Here is a 23,254-nt window from a genome sequence, read left to right on the forward strand (position 1 = left end):
GTAAGAAGCGCCGGCTGTCTGCGTGCTGCCGGGATCCCTCCGCCCAGGGCTGCCCTTTAAATGTGAGGCATCCCGTTGCAGGCGCTGCTCGTTCTGGCGCTTTAAGGGCGAGTGGTGTCGTGGCCGCCCCTCTACGGTATGCAGGTGTCCCTTTTCCAGCCCCAAACCGTATGTGCGGTCGTAGCCCGCCCGGCAGGGCCGCCACCTCAGTGAGCAGTAGGCACCTGCTTCCTCTTGCGCCCTGACAGGGCTCTTTAAAAATGGCGCCCAACCGCTCTCCTCAGGGAGATGCGCCGAGAGCGCCGCGGTACCGCCTGCGGACGGCGGGGCAGCAGGGGCTGCTCTCCCCGCCGGGCGGTGCTCCTGCGGGCGCTGACGGGGTGTGTTCTTGGGGCAGCGCCTCGGTGCGGTTGCTGGGTCACCCGCACGGCCGCGTTCTGCTCAAAGTTCACGAGTTTTACTGCACGCCCGATATTTTAAAGTTGCCCTTTGTGTCTCTTGACGCAGCGGTACGGTTTGTTCTCAGGCGTAAATTTTATTTTTATAAGTTTAGCAGAAGCTTTTAGAGTATTTGCATTCGCTATCAGTCACCGTGAACGTTTGTGGGAAGTATTGGCTGCAGAGAAAGTTCAGAGAGCTGCTTGCCAGCATTGTGGGTTCCTCTGTGATCATCAGAGGATCACAGAACGGTTTGGTTGGAGGGGACCTTGCAACCCACCCAGGTCCCGCTCCGTGCTGTGGGCAGGGCTCATCCTCACCAGCTCGGGCTGCCCATCCAGCTCTGCCTTGAGCTCCTGCAGGGATGGCACATCCACAGCCCTCTGGGCAGCTGTTGCCAGAGCCTCACTGCCCTCTGAGTAAAGGATTTCCTCCTAACGTCTAACCTGAATCTCTTCTTTTAGCTTAAAGCCATTCCCCCTTGTCCTATCAGCATTACACTGTGTTAAAGTCAGTCCTCCTCCGTTTATCAGCTCCCTTCGTGTACTGGAAGCCTTCTGGTGGTACTTAGTAGGAAACTATGTTTAAGGTTGTTAATAAAACACTCTTTTCACATGGAACTGGGTTTAATTTTACTTTAATTACCCAAGTGTTGCAGTTTCTAGAGAAGGCATGGATTCCAACAACACAAATTTTGAGCAAATGGATGTTACTGTAACAAGGCATTCCTCCTGAAGCTCAGCCTTGCCATGCCACGTTGTTAAACCAGATTAGCACAGTTTTTACATTTAATTTACAAACCCCAGAAAGCTTTACTTTGACCAGAATTCGTTATTAATAGGTCACCAGGCAGTGACACTGATAATCTTAGTGACAGCGTTTGTATATTGTTTTATAGGTGCCTCAGCCTGTTCAGTGCCTGCATGGAGTGGGCGGGTGCTGCATAGCGTGGGATCAGGCGATGCCATCTCTGGTCCCAGTGGCATGAAGGGATCACTGCAGTTCGGCCGTGCATGGTGAGTTTGAATGGAGCTGAAGGAAGGGCAGCAAACTTCATTTACACCCTCCTGCAGGATCCAACTTGTGATCTGAAAGCAAAGCGGAGCAGACTGAAATGACTTTCTTTGAGAATATCTTTATCTAAAACTTACTTCTGCTGCTGTTCTGGTGGCTTTTCAGTTTGGTTGCAGTCAGTTTTGTTATTTTTCCTACCTTCTAGCGGCTTCCTACTGTAGCTCTTTCATTCAATAACGCAAAATGTCTTTGAAAATCAGAAAGTCAGGTGGTCAAATCGTGATAGCATGCTTCAAAAATAAGTCTACTCTGTTAAACTATTTTGCCTGCCCATATTTTGTTCTGAAAACCAGCAGACACATGGTGACTGGCTCCAACTAGATGTCATCAGAAAGTTGTTGTATTTCGTACTGTAAAAACCCCATAGAGAATTTCAACATAACTTTCACTTCCTAAATTCGTGCTATCATTTAGGCTTAGTCCTCACAGGAGTGCAAAGGGTCTCAGATCTGAAACTTTTATTGCTTCTTGGTTAATTATCAAAGAACAGGCATGATGGCATTATTTCTTACAGGAGTAAAAGTTTATTTCAGTCACATTACCCAGGATTTCAGTCACATGATGATTTTGTGACTTCCGCTGGATAATTTTTTTCTGATAATACAGGGCTGAAAGATGTAGAATGTATGCCAGATGAGTTTATTTCAGTGTGCACTGGCAGGAATCAGTAGTTTTTAATTCCTGAAGTAGTGTTCCTAAATTGTAGATAGTTGCACAATTTATAAATAACTACATTTACTCTTTGCTGAGTCTGTAGCTCTTTCCACCTTGAGGAGATTTGCTTTTTCAACATCTCACATAGGCTGTGACCTTGTAATCATAATATTGCAAACATTTTGAAAGCATCCAGTTTTCACTTAAAAATTGAGTTATTAAAATCTTTATGTGATGAGTGGTTTTGTAAATCCATATCTTTTAAGACAGGAAACTTGAACTTTTGATTTGAGTTAGGTGTGGAGACTGCTGCATTGCGCTCATGTAGGGCATCACGCAGGTCCAAGCTCCTACCTTTTCAGAACCAGACCCTCAGTCCTTTCACCTCCATAAAGAACAACTGCATCAAATACTGTCCAGTGGTACAAAAGCCCAAATTGAGTTTCCAGGAAAAGATGTGGCTTTTGCTGAACTAATGGTGTGTTGTCCCTGTGTGCCAGGAATGCTGTTGTTTATTCTTCTTTTATTTGCAGATCTGACTCGAAGACTGTAGTTACGAGCAATTTTGAGGAGTACAAACATGTAACTGAAAAGTCCATTGGCCACTTGACAGTTTAACTCAGCCACGTAGGCATTTGGGATTTTTTTTTTTTTGCCTACTTTTGTTATGGAGGACTTTTGTATAGCCCCAGTGTAAGCATTTTTTGAAACAGGCATCTGGGTGTGTGTGTGTGCCACTAACAAAGCTGAGTTGTCATACATGTTTTGGCTCTCCCACAGACCTACCTGGCTAGGGGCACCTCATGCAGGGAAAGTTTTATAGCACTGAGAGGAGTATCTGGGAACAGAGCACACTGAATAACTCAGGGTGGTACTGCTCTGAGCCAGCCCTGAGCTGTTTGTTACTCAGACACGCTCCAAGCTGATTCCCATGCATAGTTTGACCCCTCCCCCCCATTCTCCATTGCTCAGAAGCACTCAAGCACTGCCCAATTTCACTGCCCCAAAGCACTCCTATTTATTGTACAAGCCCTATGTTAAAATCTCCTGAAATCTCCAAGTTTGTCAAAGCATTAACAATAACCTCTTTTAAAAATAACACTATGTCTTGTAGCTGCTATGACTCCTGTTGCAGTTTTAAATTGCATATATACTATACCCAAACCCTGCTGATGGTAAGGGCACAGCGATGCCACCTCGTGAAGTAGAAACAGGAGGAAATAGAAGTACAAGGAAGAGGCTGCAGTAAATCAGCAGGTGTAATAAGCTTGATTCTTCCTTTGAGATAATGTTTTACCTTCTGTTGACAGTAAGCAGATTTTTGATAGCTGTTATTTTTACTATTTGGAAGAAATGATGTTGTACAAAGTGTTAACAGGTTTCACATTGCAAAGGGCATAGCGAGCAGTGGATAAGCACTTTATATTGCACTGAACACTAGGAGTTTGTTTCTTTTGTCTGCCAAGTACATGTCTTCCTTTCCACTTATATCCATCAGGAGCCTTAAGCACCCGATGCTGCACCTCCCAGAGGAGCCATGAGGTACTTGTGCCACTGCCAACAACGTGTGATTGCTTTCAACTGGTGTCACAGATCAGTTTGTACCGGTAGTTACAAACTTGAAGTTAAACATCACAAATGCATGTGAAAATGAATAAAATTAAAGACCATTTTCTATCAAAATCTTCATAATTTATTAAAAAATATACATTTTCTCAGTAACAGATGGTCAATAATAGATGATAGATGGCCTCCTCTGTGTAAATTAATGGCTGTAATTCACTTGAGGGCTGCTGCTGATGTCATAAGCTGCCAGAGTGCAGCTTGAGTGATTTATTAACAGCTGCAGAAATCCTAGAGTGAATTACATCCTTGTATTCACTTAGGGTCTGCAGATTGTTATTTATAAGATATGGAGGTTTGTGTTTCTTCTGTATTATGGGAATCTTTTGTATGATTGTAATGTATGGGCATGGTGCAAGACTGACTAGTGTGGAAGTTCAGCTCCCTGTCTGCAGCAAAGGCAGTCAGGTTTTCTCTACTAACACTTATCAGCATCAACCCTTTATTTTTAGAAGAAGCTAATCAACATTGGCAGATGTGTTCATTTAAGTCCTGCTTTGTGGATTTTTTCCCCCCCCGATGTCAAATACAAATAATGTCCTTCTTTCCCAGGAACCCCTTGTTCACTTAGTGTTTGTAGTCACTGCCCCTCTTCACATTGAGCTATGTCCAAAACAAAAAAATAGTTGAGATGTTGATGCTAGAGAGGAGTAAGTGCAATCTCTATTAATATCTGGATGTGTAGGAAGAAGGCAACAGATCCAGAAGGCTAGCAAGGGTGTCTGGAAACCAAAATCTCTCACATACAAAGAAGAGATTGTCCCATCTCCTAATGCTACCTCTATGTAGGGAGAAAACCTTACCTTTCTTCCATGAAATTCCTGCTCAGTAAAAGAGAATGTTTTCTCTGTGGCAGGCCTTCAAATATATTTATCTTTCACATCAGCCCACCTTAACATCTCAGACTCATTCTTCCCAGACTGAAATTCTCTCTGCAATGATCCATACTTCCCAGATTTATCTCATTCTTCTAAAATATGAACATATGAAAGCAAATTAAATAATATTCATTTCTATAGCCTTCCCATTCTCCCAAAAAGTGGGAGTAGGTGTTACAAAATCCTGTTTCCCAAACAAGGGATGTGTTTCCAACAAGTAATGTAAGTCCTAAAGGAACAGTGAAGGGAAAATGAGAATAAATAACGAAGAGTTGCATGGCAGGAAGGAACAGTCAGAATTCATCTGCAAATACTGTTATTTTTTTGCTGAAGATGTAAAATTTCTCAACAGAATTTAACAGTGAGTGTTTAGATGCTAGTTAGATTCCAGTGGGAATATTTCCAGCTTTGTCTCTTCTCTCAGTTTTGTTTGCCTATGGTTAGATCTTGCTGGTCATTAGGAGAAGGCTGCATTTATTGTTGTCAGCAAGAAATACTCTTTGCTATCAAACAATTGGTTTTTTACTTCTGCTTTCCTTCACCAGCTTCTGTCTATATGAGTGACCTGTGTCTAAGAGGTACAGATGATGATTTTTTTCCCCACAGAAAACAATTTGAATAAAAACAGGCTCTAGAAATTGTTCAGTGCCTTGAGGCAGAGTCCTTTGAAGTCATTATGAATTCACTAATTTCAGCAAGCCTATTATTGCTATTATAGCACCATGGGCAAAGCCCAGTCACTTCGAGATCCCACTATGTTAGATATTGCGTGAATGTACAGAATGGTATCAAGAAACAGGAAAAATGTCTTTTTTCTGCTTTCTGGAGTGGAATGCTGCCCTCCTGATTCTTTTGAAATTGCCTACAGATTTGTAGTAGTCAAACTTTGTATATCCAAAAGCTTGACTTTTCTTTCTCAGTTTTTAAATGTTTAGGAACTACATATGGGGCAGATGACCAACTGGACCATAGCCTGTCCGTGATTTGCAACTTCCAGGTAATTTCTGAAACAGGCTCCTCCACTTCCTTTCAAATTGAATCTGAACCAGTTTGTTTCCTTTTCCTCTTCAAATTGAGGTTTGTTTGTTGATTTGTTGGTTTTTGTTTGTTTGTTTTCTTTTACTTGTTCTGCATATCTGCTTGTTTACTTTGGACTCAGTTTACGTGAAGAAAGCGGTGCAAAAATCTAAGAGCTTGTCAAGTAACAAACTTAAGTTGCACTGATCTGTCATCTTCATGCTTTATGGTGACAAGTTTTATTGTCTCCTTGTAGCTCCATTGTCATTCAGGGATTCATTATATTGTCAGGGATTTTCATTTTCTTTCATCATATGGATAAGGAAAACTATTAGTTCGGTATTGTTGCAGAACTCAACACCTTTCTGTAGTCTCCCTTTTATAGTTGGACTTTTCCTCCTTGTCCAGAAGGGCAAATGACTTTGTGATTCAAAGATTGAGGAGTCCTAGGTAATGATGTACATTATTTCTCCCTGTCTCTGCCTTATTTCTGTAAGTTCTGAGACAATTTGTTCCACAAACAGCAGTAAGAAGCCTAATGCTCTCAGTCCCTCAATTCCTATAAATGACAAAATGAAGGTAGTTGTCACATGAATGGCTACCAAGAGAAACAATGTGTTGTTTACTACTTATAGAATTGTGGTAAATAGCAGTGGAGCAGGTTTGGCTATGCAGTCTCTTTGAATCAAGCAGACTGCACATGTAGTAAGACGTGGGGGTGGGGGTGGAGTTTCAGGTATACATTACAGAATTAGAAATCCAAAAATTATGCTATCTGCAGTTGTGTCACTGAACAGTCTCCAGGTGTGTGAACAGCAAAGGCATGCTTAGTGTCAAGTGGGTGAATGTGAACAAACACTCTTTTACCTCTCAAGCTTTGTTACTGGTAAAGATGGTTTTTTGTTTGTTTGTTTCTTTTATATATATATGTACATCAAGTATAGGATCCTGGAAAATTTCTGGTGGGTACAGCTCAGAATGCAAGAGAGCATTTTGATTGAGGTGTTATTTGTGTGTATTGCTTGAAAGGTCTATCTCACACCTGAAGAATGTTTTTAAAATGATCCTGCTTATTTCACATTTTTGTTTGTGAATTCTGAGGCACTGACAGTGTTCTGCTCATTATCTGACCATATAATCTAATGGTAATTATTTTCTGGACACAGCTTTTGGTTGTATTGGAGACAGATGCTGATATTCAGCTTTCTCCTTCTCCCACCAGTCGAGTGAGCCTTTGGTTTTCTACTGATGGGGGATATTTCTCAGGTGCACTTTTGTAATCCATGGGATGCTCACTCCTGTTAAGTTCTATCAGTATTAAAGACTTACTTCCCAGTAAGTGCTGGATTCACATGTGAATTGTGTTTCCAGTCTGGCATAAACCACGCAGGCACTTTAGCAAGAATGAATCCCATGAGAAGGATGTTAAATCAAGCATGATGCTCTTTTCCCAGTGGATACCTAAAGCTCGACTATTGTTTCCAGAGAGGATGCTTTACCCAGGAATGGTGCAGTGAGGAGAAAAAATTGTGGGTATGTAATTTTAACTTCACTCACAGGGCGAGCATAAGAATTTTTCCTCTCCCTGTAAAAAGATTAAAAATTAGGAAAAAAAAAAAAAAAAAGACGTTTCTGTTAAGCTGTTAAGAGATTAAAAAAAAAAAGTCACGTGAAATGCTGCAGCATTCCTGTCAAGCAAAATTTTTTGTGCTCATGACTTGCTCAGAAAGAAAGAAGGCTTTCCAGTACAAGACTACACATTTCAGAAGTGTAAAAGAGGTTAATTTGAAGGTAGGGGAAGTATGAGGAGTTAAATTCTATCTTTGGCTGTTTCACTCATTTGTTATTGGGAAGAATAAAAAGTATGAGCTAAAGCAAGTTCGGACAAGATATATCAACAAGTACAAGAGAGAAAAACAGCTTGAATTGAATATACACAGCTAAGGAAACCCTTTTTTCCCCTTGCATTTATGTTAAGATGGAAGCTAGTACCTTCCAGAGGTAGCTTCAGGAGCACATTGGAAGGAAGACAGACAAAATGTCCTTTAAAAGCCAGGCAGTTTTTGTTGGGTTTATATACAATATCAGCTTATCAGTTATGTAGTCAAAATCACTTCACTTTTTTTTTTCCACTAAAGCTGTAAGATATACACAAACCATGGTGCTTCTCTGCTGAGGCACTTCTCCGGGTTCTTTGCTCTATCACCCCTACAGTTCTGCAGATGAAAATGTCACACTATTCTCCAGGAAAAGGATTGCTGTTTTAGAGCACTTTCTAAGCTTCAGGAGGTTCTGGAAGGCCCAAGGCAAATTCAGTCTGTAGAGATGGAATTTTCTGTAGCTCTCCCATTTATTTTCCTGATCACCAATGCCAAGCTTAGGCTGACTGAGACAGGCTGTTGATCTACTCTTTCTGCAAGTATAGATCATTATAAATTATCACAAAGGAGGCAGTAGCTGCTCTAGATGCTATGGAAAATTTTGATCTTTATTTCAGTTGGCTATTTTATTTGTCTAACATCTGGTAGAGTCTCTGGAATAGGTAACTCAGGCATTGCTTACTTCACATTGAAAGAAAAGTAGATCCCAGAAACATAAACTGATAAAATCGTTTGGAAGGGAGCTTTAAAGGCCATCTGGTCCAATTCCCCTGCAATGAACAGGGACACCTACAGCTAGATCAGGTGCTCAGAGCGTTGTCCTGCCTGACCTTGAGTATGTCCAGTTCACTACTTCTGCCACCAGATCATTTGCTCATGTATGGTTTTCAGTTTTACAGTTACTTCATGTGCCTGTGATAAGAAAGTCTATCTCAATGGAATGGAATGAAATTACAGCTTTGATAATGTTCTGTCCTTAAGTATGATAGAAAGTCTCACTGGACTCCAAAGAGCAATGCATTAAATTTGCCTCAGTTATTACTACTTCAGGAACTGCTGTAATTGACCTGCTTCCTTGTAACTGTAAAACACACTGAAATGTATTCTGTCTTCCTGCTTGCTCTCTGAGGAACTTTTTACAGGTATAGCACAATGCAACCCCAAATCTTCTTTGGTAGTGTTACTGGAAATTAGGTTTTTTTCACTCCTTTATGGTCTTTGTCCTGATGACTTGGTCCTTTCTGTGAAAAGTGCAAAGTGGCAGATATAAGAGGGGTGATTACAAATTGAGCCCCTGTGAGCACGGCTGATGCTGTTAATGACAAAAGGATGGGATCAGAGAGTCTCAGAAAGATGGATTTCAATGTGTTCGAGGAGTACCTCTCTGTTCTGACTCTGTGGAGTCCTCTTGGTCATGCTCAAAAGCTGTCTGCTTGCTTTTCTACTCAGTTGCAACCACTTCCTAACAACTTCTAGAGGAGGTATCAGGAAAGCACAAAATCTTTCTGTTGAAAATGCGACCTCAAGAGGTTAGGGAAAGGACCAAAATGACAAATTCCTCCATACAGTTCTAATTTTCTAATTAATCATCTAATTTATATGAACCATTTCACTGACCGTCTGACCATTGTGGTGCCATCTCTTATTTCATTCTCTCTCTCTCTCTCCCTTTTTCTTTCTCTCTCTCTCTCTCTCTTAACATCTATCCATGAAATAATGGCCTCTATCACATGAAAGTTGCCCTTGTGTACAGATGCTGCTCTAACAAAGTGTTGATAAAGAAAGTGCCTATGCTCAATGTCTGAGTGCAGATCTGGCTTGCCTGATTCAGGTGTCTGAGTCTTTAGCTGAAGGCCTGCCACTTAAATGCCAAAAACTCCAAGTTGCCTCTGAGGTGAGGTGGAGTGAAACAGGGAAACTTCCTCAGGAGGAAGTACTGTGTCCAGATATGGAGTCCTCAGTACAGGAGGGATGTGAACATGTTGGAGCATGAGCAGAGGAGGGCCACAGAGGAATAGAACACCTCCCCTGTGATAACAAACTGAGGCTGTTCAATTTGGAGAAGGCTCCAGGGAGACCTGATAGTGGCCTTTCAGTATCTTAACAGGGGCTGGTAAGGTGAGGGACAGGCTCTTTAGCAGGGTAGGATAGGACAAGGGGAAACGATTTCAAAGTAAAAGAGTGAAAAACATTGAATATAGATATAATGAAAGTGTTTTTTTACAGTGAGACACTGGCACAGGTTGCCCTGAGAGGCAGTAGATTCCCCATCCGTGGAGACATTCAAGGTCAGGCTGGACGGGGCTCTGAGAACCTGATCTAGCATAGGTAGATGTCCCTGTTCGCTGCAGGGGAGTTGGAGTAGATGGCCTTTAAGGATCTCTTCCATCTCAAACAGTTCTATGAGTAGCAGAAACTTTCCTTGAAACGTCTGAGTACTGATGGGCAGTCCATTCCTTTTAAGGAGATTCTGGGGTTTTTTGGTCTGTGATTTAACACATGAAGAGGAACATTACGGTTCTGCTTTCAGAAGCACATTTTACCATCCTGTTAGAAAGCTGCTCTTCCAACATCTGTCTGCCAACACATGAGGTCGTACCAGCCTGATTTGCCACTTGCACAGGGAGTCAGAGCCTGTTTTACCATTTACCTTACATTTTACCTATGTAGCTTTCTTTGCATCATCATTAATATGTAAAAAACTACCTCCTGGCTACCACAGTAGATGCTTAATCTTGAGAAAAGGCTCTCAGGCTCAAATTCCGAGGAGAGGTGATATGGCAGGGGAGCTGGCAGGGAAGGCAACTACAGACATTGTTTCACAGACAACTACCTTCTAGGTAGTAGTAGGAACACACAGTTTGTGAATAATCAGGGAAAGCTGAAGGCAGTGGGAAGGCCTTCATTTCACTGAAGACCCTGAGGGTAAGAGCAGTGCCTTGTTAAATGTCTGTCAGCCAAGCTGAGGCTAACAGACTATATCAGATCTTGTGTATCCACAACAGAATTCCAGGCCCTGTGGTCCTGTGCATAAAAGGAGCTGTGTGCAAATCCCAGCTGCTAAAGATGTTACTGTATCTGCAGCGTTGTGCTAAGTGCAAAGGGATTAGTGTACCTTGACAGCAATTTCTGAAGGTTCTCTAGTTTACAGCTGTCTCTGCAAGTAATTGAGCAAGTTTTTGCTTTGCTTTTGTTGACATTGGGAAGCACAGAAGAATAATCGTGGTTTTTCCTGTTAGCTTTACTTTTGGTAGTGTGTTCTTTTTCACAGGAGAGCAGAAATAGCTGGTATTTAACAGCAACTCCTTTAAAGAACTGCATGACTGAAATCTGAACTTGTTCTTTGTTATAGCTGCCTCCTGATAAGCCCGAGCCTTCTTTCCTTTGTGGAGGAATATCATGAACAGTCCTTTGCTTTAATTTTCTTCATAGAAACATGTAATTTCTGACATGTATTTGCTCTTGACTTCTGCCTTCCTTTTTTGTCCAGAAAATATAGATACTCTAGATATTTGTAAGAGATCAGTAGTTTCAGTTATAATATAGATGTGTTAAAACCTACTTAAAATGATATTTGGGCAGCAAGCACAGCTAAATGCTAGATGTCAAAATTATATTTCACAAGATTGTCTCCTGCATCAGCTCCTCTGGTACATAGTTCCTGGTCTCCCAGGCCTTTTGCATCCCATAATAACAGCTAGCCTGTTCTCTATGATTTTCTTCATCCAATGTCCATTAGGAGTAGCAAGCAGGACCAGTAGGACAGGGTTGGCCAGTTGCACTCAGCCTTACCCCAAAGAACTCACTTCATGCCAATGCCTTCATCATCTTGCCAGAGCCATTCAGGGCATCTTATGTTCATCAGGTTGGACTTTACTATTAAGGCTGAACCAAAGCTTTGTGTGTGGATTTCAGGTGATACCTTCTGCATTCTCCTATAAATTGAGATACTTCTTGTTTTCATTCTTCTTCCAGTTACTTAATGTTGCAGTTAAAACTTTAGGCAGCAAGCATAATTGACAAGAAATCAGCAGTGGGCTGGTGACAATACTTGTATGCTTTTAAAAGTCAAATGGCCCCTTCAGATTGGGAGATACTTGGCCAAGAAGTAAAACGTTTATTACAGTTTATTACAGTTTATTACATATACTGATCCCAAAGGGATGGGGTGGGGAAATGGAATAACTTCTCTTAGCTGCATGTTCTTTACTCGTACATTTATTTACTGAAGGCAGAGAAATATGTTAGATTGAAGCACAAGTAAGTGGTGTCAGCAGGACTAGGAAAGGCGGCTCAGCTTTTGGTATATTTTTCAGCAGCATTTTGTAGTTAGTGACCAAGCACTGTTCTCTTGAGTTATTCTGTTACAGCACATTCTAGCCTGTAGTCCACTCTGCTACGTCAGGAAATGGAAATTCCACAGGTCTTCAGCCAGTAATTTGGTCATTAACGACATCAGATGATGAATAGTAGGCATTTTGCAAAATCCTTGCTGCCTGTGGCTGATTGTACACCTGTGTATCCCTCAATGTGAAAATTTTATCTTATTTCATGAGTAAGATGATTTGATCTGTATCTGAGCCTTCGGTCCCTTTGGAAGCAAAAAGTTTTCTGAAGTGGAATTTTGTGGAGGGAATTTTGACCAGTGATTTATTAATGGACTTGTGGTGAGACAGTAGGTACACATAACAGTGACAGTGCCCTTTTATTTTCTTCTGGGCAGCACAATGTCAAGCTTGTTTTCAAACATGGGATTGAGGGATCTTTGCTCTCTTGCTGTTTACAATCTTATTTATGATTCCACTTCTAATCTTCCTCTTTTAGGAGAAAACTATGAAGTTGGGTGATTCACTGCTGATAATACCTAACACCCCCTGACTCTTAGGTGCAGATGAAGTGGCCATGGCTGTCAACAACGAAGTTATTTCAGAAATTTGGAGAAAACAATGGAGAGAGATGAATGTGTATCTTCTTTCAGCAGTCTGTACTTACTCAGCCTAAAGAATGTCACATCAGCTGTGCATTCTTCATATGGTTATTCTTTAAGACTAGCCATGAACTATAGCTGATGTGGTTGCCCATTTAATACATAATGGAAACAACGTTTTGTGCTGAACAATCTCCACTTGCCAGATGAAATGTGCTGCATTTGATTCCTGGAGAGACTGATATTTCTGCTGAGACTGATGAGATATCAGGGCTAATGGACTCATCAGTCACAAGAGGAGTGCCACAGAAGGATCTTGGAATTCTCTTGGAGTTGCTGATGAAATGTTTGTTCCCCATTGTGTTGGCACTACCCAAATTTATTGACTTTCAGTTCGTATCTTGATACTATACTTGTTTTCCCAGCCCCTTAGAAGTGATAATACCTGTGTGCATGCATTTGCCCAAATGAACAGTAGAGACTTGTTAAAAACCGACTGCTGTGGAAAACTGGTCCTTTAATACAATCAAAAACATATTCTGTAACTGCTTAATACTCACTTTTGTTTAATAGAAACATCCTCTAATCCACTGCAAGATACAGACCTAGAAAACTGAGAAATAAATACAAACCAGGGACTATCAAATATTTTACCTTCTGAATACTCTGTTCTTCTAGCTCATTGTCCTAAATTCTCTTTTTTTCTCTAGCAGAGCAACATAGCATCTCACTTGCATTTTGAATTTTTAGAAATACAGACATTTATCAGGATATTTTTAATAAGCTCTTAGTAAAATGCTCTTCCTGATTTCTTGCAGACTCCTTTGGAAAGTTAAGGCTCCATAAAGCCCTCGAGCAGTCATTTAACAGAAAATTTAACGATGTTTTTGCTTCTGAGCTTATGAAAGAAAAATTTCTTTGGGAGGGAGGGAGAAGGGGAAGGGAAATTGAACTTTTCAAATCAATCTCCTGCAATGAGGAAGGCCAGCTCATGAATAAAACTTTAAAAACAAAGTTTCTAAGTAAAGGAAAAGGCAAACTGTAATTGAGAGCTACCATTCAAGGAAGCTCTTGAGGCCAACATCAGCAAAGCTTTTGGTTCACTACCGCAGCCCAGGCAGAGCAGAACTGCTGTAAAATAACTGAGGCAGAAAAAGAGTACAGTTTACCTCCTTTATGAATGCTAGGTAAGAACACACACACAATAGCCAGTTTTTGGGGGAGATGATGCTCTACGGGACATTGCCCTTACCTTTATTTAACCCCGTGGAAATCCCTTACTAGAGATTATTCACTTGGAGGAGCTGCTGGTGTTGCCTTCAGAAAGAAGAATAAATGTTAGCACTTCAATCTCAGAATTTAAGACCAGATCTTTGGCCTTTTCTCCCCATAAATGCTAAGTGTATTTTAAAAGCTTTATCTTAGTCTTGCATGTATACATGAAGCTACAATTCAAAATCAATACCTTCTCTTTAAAATTTATTTGTTGCGTTACTGTACTGGCGAGAATTTCCGATGGCAACACTGGGAAATTAGAGATTAGTTCATAAGGAAAGACCTGAGGTTCAGCCTCAGAAAGATACCCTAGTTTAAAAAGAACAACTTCATTATTTTTGCTTTTATATATGATAACTGAATGAGAATAGTTTTCCTGGTGATTAAAAAAAATGTGACTGGTATTATTTTCTTTCTTTCAGTGGCGATTTCTGGGCTGTTAACACATTTAGGGAAAATGCTTGTCTAATCAGGCCACATAAGACCAAATGCATCCTCCATCTTGGTCCCCTGGGTCATACAGAGCTCTTCACTGCATTGTTCTTCCTGGTGCTTAATCTAACCTGCTATGGAAGAGAAGCTGCTGTAATTTTGTTTGCTTGCTACACAAATTTGTCTGGCAAACTGATTTTGCTATACTTTTCTTTATGCTAGAAATCTTAACAAAACACTTTCTCAACTGATGGCTTTTTTCCCCCAACGATTTGGGTCCAGCTGCTCATTTAACAAATAGCAGTGTTACTCTTTTCTTTTAGCACACTCTAATAAACCAAGAGTAAATTACTGGCTGACCTACTTACCGGGATTGCTTAAATAATCCTCAATATGGCAGTATAATTTGATGCCTTAAAATACAGGGCATACAAGTTGCAAGTTAAACAAAGAAATATTGAATGTTAATGAAAACACAATTGGGTAATATAATTGCCTAAGGGATATTATGTTTCATATCTATTCCCCTCCCCTTTTCTTTCCTTATTTGCAGCATTTTGTTCTTTTGTCTGGTAGATGAGCTAGTTACCCAATCTCTGAATGATCTGGGCACATCTGATCTGATCAAAAGAGGTGGTTGTGTTTCTATCTTTAATAGGCAGTATGTTTTAAGGAAGGGCCAAATGCATGGTTGCATTACCCCATTTTTTGCTTTGCGCATTTGTAGTTCATCTCTATGCAATCCCCTGCAATGTCCCTTTAAAAAAAAGAAGAAAAATAGCTGGGGAGCAAGGGAATATATAAAAATACTTAATACATACATTCTATATTATCAACATTTCATATTACAGACTCACATTATAGAGCTGAACCTAAATTTTTCCAGATCTCAAATGACATACATCTACCTTCATATTTGTCCATCTGGGACAACTGTTTTATAGCAATAAGTAAAATATGAGAGAAATGGTATCCTGTCATAATTCTCTGCTTATTTTTCTTTCCATTTGCTACCTTATCCCTGTTACATTGACCTGAATCCCCTTACTGTAAAACATTAGCATGAAGTGCACTTAATGTTTACCTATTGAAACTCTAAGAACTCTAAGCTTCAAATAGGACGTACTTAAGAGTTACAGCTCAAATCTTGGCAAGGATGGCTCCACTTTTCATTTTTCCTGTATGGGCACACCAGACTCCAAGTGGTCTCTAACTGAGAGATAGATTTTGACCTGAAGCTCCTGAGCATGGCTGAATTTCGGAGATGCTAAACATACAGTCTGGTCATCAATATGAGTAAATTGCTTCATCACAAATCCTTGAGTAACCAGAGTTTTAATTTCCACATAGTTGCTTGGACCTTTTAGGATTTAGGCAAAGGTGTACCTGCCACAGAAGAAGATATTCAGAGAATGTGTGCTTTCTGGTAAACTAAACAACATTGTACCTTCAGCTCTGTAGAACCCTTTACTCATACACACAATCTTGTCTTAAATGAAGTCCATTTATTACATAGCTAGGAATTCTCTATCTGGATGTGTCAGATTTCTGATCTAATGAATTATAGTCATCCTAAAAGAAATGGATACTGATCCAACAAGCATCACTTTGCCTGAGGAAGGACCTTATTGACCGAGAAAGAAAAAATACGTGTGGTTAGAAAATGAAATCTGCTTTAACAGCTTTCAGCAAAGAACTGACAGTATCTAGATTAAACTGGAATGTTTGGTCACTTCAATACTTGTGGAACAAAGAACAAGACTCAAATTATACCAAGAGACACATTTGCATTCAAACAAGACTATGAGAATAAAGGACTAGATTTAGAGGAACTTGGCTATAGTTTAGAGGCTTGATAACTCTGGTAGTAGTTGAAAAATGCAAAGGGAAAAGTTGTGGAGCCAGGTTTGTTCACAGGTTGTCTTTACAGAAGAATTCAGAATACAGCTTCTTTGCTTAATTTTAGGACCTATGTACTGCTGTCATGTTGTCTAGGAGACTGTTGAATTATCACAAAGAACGTGATGAAAGCTTTCTGAGTCATATAAGACCAGACTGGTAAAGCCCTAGAAAATTTTTACAGAAGAAATTGCGTATTGACTCTAAGTGGGAAAGGATGAAGTGGACTTGGTAATTTTAAGTTCTGATAGTGATGACTAAGAATAAAGAGGAAAGGAGAAACAAGTAAAATGCATAGGATGCCACTTAGCTGCTTTTCGCCATCTGTTCTTAGGATTCCAAGTGTTGAGTTAGCTTTACTGACATAAGCTTACTGTAACATCTAGCTCCTTATTCAGAGAGGGGATCTAGAACATGGTTATTAAATGTAAGTGCCAGAACAGTGCAAAAATTAGAGGGAAGATTAAAATCCAAACCTCCTTTGCCCTAACAAATACTTCCTTCCTGTTCTTTCCAATCAGGTTTATCCTAGAATAACCGTCACAGCAAGATCTTTGTTGAATGTCTGTAGACATTACTAAATTGGCAAGCTTTTTGCATTCCTCCTCTTAGGGTTTGTATTTATGAACACTGCACGGAGATACTTGAACTAGCTACAAACCAGAAGGTGTAAAATAGCCTGCTTGAGCTAGGTGGCTTTCAGTATCTGAGCTAGTTAGTGTAACATGCCATTCTGTGGTGACATCTGAAGCCTGCAAGTTTTCAGCCTCCCTTTGCTCTAAGTGAAGGTATTTTTCCTATGGCACGGCCAGTTTCAGCTGGATTGTTCCCAGCTTTTCAATGTTTCCTGGAGAAGGTGTGTTACTGGTTTTAGTAGCGCTCATTAGGAAGTTCTGGAAAAAACACAGCAAAAGCCTCTCGCTGCATGCCTTTCTTATACTGCAGTGCTTGTATGCAAAACAAGATGCATTTCTTCAAACTCAGAACAGGGTTGAAAGAAAGGTGGAGGAGGAGAGGATTTCCCAGCAGTAGAAGGAATGAGGTTTCTCACAACCCTTGCACGATCTACTCAGACAAATTCCTTCTGAATTTCCATGCCAGAGGTCAACAGGTGGAAGATCACATCTCTCAGTGGGGAAACCTGCTCTGAGATGCTCCTTCCAAGTGGTTTGAAAGGGTGTGGTTATATGTGCATGTCCCAGCAAGTGCAAATTGCACTTCTTTGTTTGACTGGGCACCCTTTTGAAGTGTTCAGGAGTACGGCAGTGCCCTATCTGAAACGCAGCATGCCCAGCTGGTGAAAATAGGTGGTTCTCCCACTAGGTTTAGCATTGGTGGGGCCTCACCTTGAATATTGTGCGCTGTTCTGGGCTCCGCAATATAACAAGGATGTTTAAGATCCTTGAAAGCATCCAGAGGAGGGCACCAAAGCTGTGACAAGGCTGGAGGCACTCCTGTCAGGAAGGGCTGAGGGCACCTGGGTTGTCTTGTCTGGAGAAGAGGTGACCTCACTGCTTTCAACAACTCCTGAGGAGGGGATGCAGAGAGAAATGCCCGGCTCTGCTCGTGGCAACCAATGGCAGAATGGAATTGGTCCAAAGTACACAGGGGAGAGTCAGGCTGAACATCAGGAAACATTTCTTCACCATGAGGAAGCGCTGGGACAGGCTTCCTACTGAGGTGGTGATGCCCCATGTCTGTCATTGTTGAAGAGGCATTTGGAGAAAGTCCCCATTAATATGCTTAGCCATGATGTGATCGGGTGGTTGAAGTTGCTGAGCTTTGGAGGTCCATTCAACTGAACTTTTCTATTCTAGAATAAGCTGAGATGGAAGTCTTTTTTTTCTGACACACTTGTCTGCCCAGAGAAGCTGGTTTGAAACCTTATACACGTAGGCTTTAAAAGCATTGGAAATTCAGTTCCTGCTATTTCAAGGAGACAGAACAGAACACTAATTTGGTAGCCCTTATGAGTCTAACACGCTGTAAAAGATGATGCTCAAAGTGTCATGAAGGAAAATTTGAATTTGCGATGATCCAATATCTGTTCAGTGATTTCAGTTGGGAGAGAATAAAGGATGTTTGATATTTAAAACTAAGAAGATATTGGCCAAAAGAATTAGGAGGCAACCCCTAGGGGCCAGAGGATATTGTATATGGGTTTTGTCTCTTACAAAAGGACAAAATCAATTATAAACCTTGTCAGATTATGCCTTTTTAATCCTCTACAAAAATATTTGCTACAGTAGAATACAGGATCTGTTAGTACCTTTTTAAATTTTGTCTTTCCTGTTGTCATTTCAAATGAGTGAAAAATCACTGAGAAAATGGAGGCATCTGGACATCAAGCAGTATTCAATATACAATTTAGATTAAGATGGTCACTCTCCACTTGTTTTCAGTGCTGCTGCTATTCATCTGAGACCATGCATTTGACTGAACTTGGAAGTCTGCTTGTTGTGGGCAGCCCAAGCACCAGGCTCTGTTCTGAATGTCTAACAGTCTTTCTGTCTAAACAAAATGTTGGAGAGAAACGGAGAGTGGAGGGACTATTTCCAGAGAGCTGCACAGCTGGGCAATTCTGATGCTTTCACCAATAGAGATTAGGCCATGCAACTTCCTCAGGCTACTAGGGAACAGAGCAGTGCCAGCCTCTGCCAGGGTACAGTGCAGTTGCATGTAGCAGTGCAATGAGTCAGGCAGCATGCAGGATGCAGCATGAAAACAGCATTTCTTCATTTGAACTGACAGCATTTGATGGAACACATCAGAAGCTGTAAGGGCCAGGAAGCATTTCTTTTCAGCCGGGCTGCTGATGTCAACTTGGATAGCAGATACTCCAGCTAGATTACAGCAGCAGGGTAGAAAAGGTCTCTTCTTTCTCACAATATTCACTGGTTAATTTTACTTATTTTCCCCTGGCTTTCTCTGCTTTCTCTTCTCTTAAACTGAGACGTCTGATATTTTCATATGGAAAAAATGAAAGCCTCTATAACCCTTGTTCTGTATCACTTTTCTTATGAACAGAGTCAGGATTGGCAGGAAAATAGAGGTTAAATACCTGTACTTTCTTGCTTTCCGCTTATTTAAAAAATCAGTGTACATATGCACCTGTGCACAAGCTCAAATTGAAAACTGGATGTCCAGCACTGAAAATTCATACCATATTTTAACTGTGCCTCATACAGTCAGATTATATACAATGATCTGATGCATGAAATGGCAAACAGAGGCAATCCGTGGAGACTGAGAGTTGGCAGCGGCAACCCTATCAAAACACTGGCAGGAGTGCTTGGTTTGTAAGCCTCACATAAAGCCAGGTTTCTGTGTGCTCTAAATCTGACCTGCATGAGGAAAAGAATTGCAACACTAACTGAAGTAACTGGAGAAATCTTACATGCTAGCCTTCTTCTCTTTTGGACCCCTGCTGCCCTAACTCAAGGAATTTTGCTCTGAGCTTGCCAATTCATACATATTCATGCTGCTTATTGAGTGAGACAACAGATTGGCTATTTAATCGCCTGCTTGCTGTTGTTGCTACACTTTGTTAAGTGTATTTCAAGTGTTAAGTGTAATTCAATTTTTACTTTCCTTTTACATCAATCTCTTTAAAGTTGTCTTAGCATGTTCAAATTGTTGTAGGTATCATGACTGGGACAATTTTCGTACATTAGTATCACAGTGCAGCTTGGAGAAAAGCTTCGGGTTAGGGTTCCATAGCAGTAGGCTCTATGTGTAGACATTGTGCACTTTTCTGTACTGCTTGCCACTTGCAGGTTTCTCTAAGAAGATGCAACACACAGAAAATGACAAGAAAGTGAGTCCATAAATTTACTTGTCTTAATGGCCCAGACAGCTACCAACAGAGGCAGACCCAGAGTCCAGCTGCTAATCCCAGGCCTCAGCTCACTGCACTGGGGGGCCACTGCATACCAACACATCACAATGGGCCATCTCACAGGTGTGTCAGGGCTTGTTGGTTTGAATTAACCGCCAATTATAGCCCAAGAGATGGATAAGGGGAATGTTTAGGGATGGTGAAGATGTGACCCAGGCGACCCAGCAGTAGAGGAAATTCCCTCTGTCCTCTCCCAGCATTGGGATCTTCAACAAAGAGTGGGGACAAACCTTTCAATTGTCCCATCCTAGCCAAAAACCAAATAAGTTTTTAAAAAAAACAACATACACACACACAAAAACACTGAACAAAACCAACCAACCAAACAGAAACCTTGCTGACAGTTTCAGTCTATGATTTGCTTGCAAATAAATAAACTAAGTAGTGAAAATTTGTTGTCTACCAACTGGAGTTCTGTTCCTGTTCTGTGTAGCTTGGATGGCTGTAGCTTCTTTAATCTGGGAAGGCTGTAGTAAAGGAAGAAGAGACAGTTCCTTTGTTTATGCACTGTTTGCATCAGTATGCAGCTATTGGTATGAAAAACAGCCATTCTCTGAGCATCCTGCCTATAGAGTGAGTGCTTAGAAAGTGCAACTATGAGGTACAAGCTTTGGCAGGGAGGGGTAGTGAGCAGTGCTTTCTAATGTACACTGACATTTTTTTGAACACTTCAGAAAGAGTTAAACAGCAGAGTCTCCTGATTCACTTTTCACATCCCAAGCTATATCTTACAATAAGGAAGGATTTCCTGTCCCCATGCAAGGAAACAAGTTTAAAACTATGGTGGCTGGGGATGGCCACAAGCTGGCAGCCCATATTCAGCAGAACTGACGAGCTTGTGTGTAATACAGCCAGCATCAGCAAGACAAAGACAGAGATAATGAACATTGGAACTAACCCAGAGAACGAAGGGAACCAGCAGCATTTGATGAGAGCTGAAAGGAAAACCCGGATGGTGTTTCTGAGCAGTGCAGTCCCCTCCACTTCTTCAAAGGATGCCAGAGCAGGGGGAGAGATGATGGCAGAACAAGTAGATCGCACTTCAGTGCATCCACGCTCAGTCACAGGGTAACCTGCTCCTGGACAGCTGCAGGAGGGTGAGGGATATTGACTAACACCTATCTGTTCCCGTTGGGAAGCATTTAGCAGAGAGCTGTGAAATGGATGGAAAGAGTTAATGGCTGTGAATTCAGACTGCCTCCTCCCCACTATTTTCTCTTCCACTCCCGTGTTGTTTCTTTACTGCAGTACTCGATCTGAGCTGTCGATGGAGCAGCTTCCTTATTGCATGTATTGAGAGATGCAAACAATGGCTTCTCCAAAACACAGACACAAAACACTTAAAAAAGCAAATTCAAAAAAAGGCCTATTTGACATGCATGCTCAGGATGTCTTAGTGCTTCTATTTAGTGATAACAGTTCTTTTTGCTTGACCTTATTGAGGAGGGAACTCCAAAGCCATCATCAGACCCCTCCTCCTCCTAGATTTCATCCCTCTTTTCTCTATTTGCAAGAGACGCAGTCATAAATGAAACAAAGGTAAGGATGGGACAAAAGTTTTAATAGTGCCAGTGAATTCAGTACCCACTGAATGCCATCTTGACCAAGAAATGACCTTGAGAAACAAGGGAGTAAGTAGACAACCCTGTCCAGCTTCCAAAAAACAAGTTCAAAGAGATTCAGTTCCAGCTTTCAGCAGGCTCAATCCTTCCAGGGAGACTTCAAGTACAAATGATTTTAAAAATTTGAGTCTTTCACATATCTGTTGCAGCATCTTTTGAGTTTTCATTTTTGGGATGAGTGTGGTCTAGGAGTTACATTTAAGGTGCCTAACTTCTTCTTATGGCAGCCTTCTCTTCATTTGCTAAATGAAGAGAGCCCCTCTTCTTGAGATGAAGTACGCTTAGGTTCAAACTAACTTCTTTGTACACTTTCAGCCAATGCAGCTGACTTAGAACCATTTTGACTGGGAAAATGTAGGTAGTTTCGACATTCCTAACACTCATGAAAGGAAAGAAGGAAAACAAAGAAAGCAGAGGAGAGGAGAGAAAAAAGGAAAAAAGGAAGTATCAGTACATTAGAGGTTTGGCAAGGAAATACTCATGGAATTAAAGAAGTGTTTTTTGCCATTCCTGCAAAAACGCTTCTCAATTTGGCTGAGTTATAAGACTATGAAAGCTACTATTCCTGCACGTACAGTAGAATTTCTTAGCGGCTGTGCTCTATTGCTGTGTAAATACTCTGCTCTTAGCACATGATACTCCCATATCCCACTGAGCCCTGAATATCTTTCTGCAGGTAGAATCTGAAAATACAATTGTCCAGATTTGAACGGCACAAATTTAATGTTAGAGCTCTGACATGAGGATTTCTAGAAAAGGGCTGATGTTTCCTAACTGTGTTTTGGCTTGCTTATCTTATTTCTTCTTCAGAGTACAAGATTCCAGGTACTAGGTCATGACCTGAATAAATGGTTGAGCACCAGGTGAGAAGGTTCTGGCTAACACAGGGAGCTCAGGTGCAAGCAATGCACCTGAGTGACCAGAAGGGGTGGAATCTAGATCCACACCTCCTCACCCTCATTTAAGAGTTAGCAGCTGAGGGTGCAGTATCTTTCTGGATAGGGACTGTGTTCCTCTCTAGTTGTCCAGTATCTTTCTGGATTGAGGTTGCACTCCTCTTGAGCTGTTACTGGTCATTGGAAGGGGTGAACTAATTTTTTTCTTTTTTGTTACTTTTTATTACTCTCTAGTGTGCTTATATCACAGTAGGAGTCACTGCTATTGTTTTCCTCTGCTGTATGTTATTGGTGAGCCGGCTAGGAGTCTAACCCTTTAAAGGTCCTCCTACAAATGGTCCGAAACCATACTTCACAAGTCTCCTGAAATACTAATGTGGTGTTTCTAGGGAACCAGTGGTCTGGTTTGGATGGAAAAAGACCACGTCTTTAAATGACATCTTGCCAGGACACGTCCTGGGATTCTTAGGATCCCCATAACACAGGATTGCTTCCACAATTGAAAAATGGGGCCCCTTTTGGGGTGGAGGAAATATCCGTAACTCCCTAGCCCAAGTGGCTGAGTATTTTCATGGCTTTAGTGAAGATGTACTGATTGCTAGAGAGCAACAGCTGGCTGTATCTACTGTGGTATGGCCACTGTTCATAACTTCATATTAATTAAATGTGTCTGAAGATGCTTTGGCCAATGAAGATCAACTACTACATGACCAAGTTGAAAAATTTGAATGACAGATCACA

At 41.1% G+C, this 23,254-nt stretch overlaps 1 protein-coding gene across 2 annotated transcripts in view; it reads left to right on the forward strand.

Moving 5' to 3' along the window:
- The first annotated feature begins 38 nt into the window (after positions 1–38).
- The window catches only part of CUNH11orf24 (chromosome unknown C11orf24 homolog), an 86,718-nt gene continuing 63,502 nt past the window's right edge, over positions 39–23,254 (forward strand). Inside the window, exons 1-3 of one of the 2 annotated variants that reach the window (XM_052694938.1) lie at positions 39–136; positions 1,337–1,454; positions 5,588–5,664. The gene's annotated coding sequence lies outside the window, so the exon portion shown is untranslated. The remainder of the gene's footprint in view (positions 137–1,336; positions 1,455–5,587; positions 5,665–23,254) is intronic. The other variant, XM_052694932.1, reaches the window with a different exon arrangement.

Source organism: Tympanuchus pallidicinctus, unplaced genomic scaffold (assembly GCF_026119805.1).
Source record: "Tympanuchus pallidicinctus isolate F22 unplaced genomic scaffold, pur_lepc_1.0 scaffold3, whole genome shotgun sequence".
Taxonomy (NCBI): domain Eukaryota; kingdom Metazoa; phylum Chordata; class Aves; order Galliformes; family Phasianidae; genus Tympanuchus; species Tympanuchus pallidicinctus.